Genomic DNA, 1,705 nt, shown 5'->3' with positions numbered 1-1,705 from the left:
ATCAGGGGGATGGAACACCTCTCCTGTGAAGAAAGGCTGAGAGAGTTGGGGTTGTCCAGCCTGGAGAAGAGAAGGCTCCAGGGAGACCTTATCGCAGCCTATCAGTCCTTAAAGGGGGCTTATAAATAAGATGGCGGCAGACTTTTTAGCAGGGCCTGTTGCAACAGGACAAGGGGGAATGGCTTTAAACTAAAGGGGGTTAGATTTGGACTAGATATAAGGAAGAAATGTTTTATGCTGAGGGTGGTGAGACGCTGGCAAAGGTTGCCCGGAGAGGTGGTGGATGTCCCATCCCTGGAAGCATTCCAGGTCAGGTTGGACGGGGCTCTGAGCAACCTGATCTAGTTGAAGATGTCCCTGCCCACGTCACGAGGGTTGGACTAGATGACCCCTAGAGGTCCCTTCCAACTCAAACTATTCTATGATTCTATGAATGCTCTGAAATACCTCAACTTTTCTCATCTTTGCTGGCACATCTGAATTCAGCATCAAGGGAAAAACAGACTCTGATATTGACTACTTGTTAAAAAGCTGCTATAAAACACCACTTTAGGCAAAGCGGGAGATAGAAGACAAAGATTTTCTAAAGAAGTTATGTTAAGAAGGCTGAGGAAAAAAATTGGTTTAGGTTAAAAAAAACAGTTTTGTTCCACTGATCTTTGTGTACCTGTAGATGCACTCCACATTGTTTAATTTTTCATAATGCAAACTTCTTGAAAACAGCTTGAGGGGAAGCTAGAATAGCCAATGAACATGACATATCATAGAATTTATTTTCTTTCAGCAATAATCATGCAGCAAAAATGGAGCCTGATGCCATGGATGCTACATTTCATTAACTATATGAAATAGCATATTACAATTGTATTGTGCGTGGATTTAGGAAAAAATTAAATTGAATATTCAATCAAATGTCAGTTGAACTATAGACAGAAACATTTTGTTAAAATTTTGGGAAATCATATGGCTAATCACATTGTCTAAAGTGACATTATTTGGCTATGCATTTTGCCAACCTTTTCAAATAACTCAGTACAGTACAACCCTAAATCTCGTCTATGCATTTTTTTCCACCAGAGGGTGCTGGCCAATTTTTTAAAATATATGTTACGCAGGGATAATTTAAGGTGCTGTACATACGAGAAACCTGAAACAGGAACTAAAAAAGAAGTTTCCAATCTTTGTTTATTATGATACCCTCAACAGGAGCAGCTGCTGAGTAATTCCATTCTCAGCAGGGCAGTGTTTATATCCAGGATTTCAGAGGGTGTCCTGCTGTAATGCACAAGACCTATTTAGGCAGCGGACATTATCACTTTGCAGTACTTAAAGCATCAGTTTGGAAACTCTGACTTAGAAGCCCATAATTATTAGGAAAAGAAGTAACTAGCTTTCAGATTGTTTTTTTCTGAATCCTTGTAGAAATACCAGTAGCTGTATTTTTTTTTTTTAAAAGAGGACTGTAGCACATGAACTGCTGTGTTAATGTCCTGACATAGTGATATAGGACAGAGCAGAAAACATTTTGCCAGAGAATCCTGTACTCTTGCTCTAGTGGGAGCTGATGGTAGAAGTTTTAGAGGAAAGTGTATGTAGCTGAGCAGTACCAATAGGATAAACTCTAATAACTGAAGAATAGTCTATGCCTATGAAATGATTGGAGATTCATATGAAATTAATTTTAATTCTTCAGCTATTCTGAAGG

Source organism: Pygoscelis adeliae, unplaced genomic scaffold (assembly GCF_000699105.1).
Source record: "Pygoscelis adeliae isolate BGI_AS28 unplaced genomic scaffold, ASM69910v1 Scaffold150, whole genome shotgun sequence".
Classification (NCBI taxonomy): domain Eukaryota; kingdom Metazoa; phylum Chordata; class Aves; order Sphenisciformes; family Spheniscidae; genus Pygoscelis; species Pygoscelis adeliae.
Note: the sequence above shows the minus strand (reverse complement) of the source record.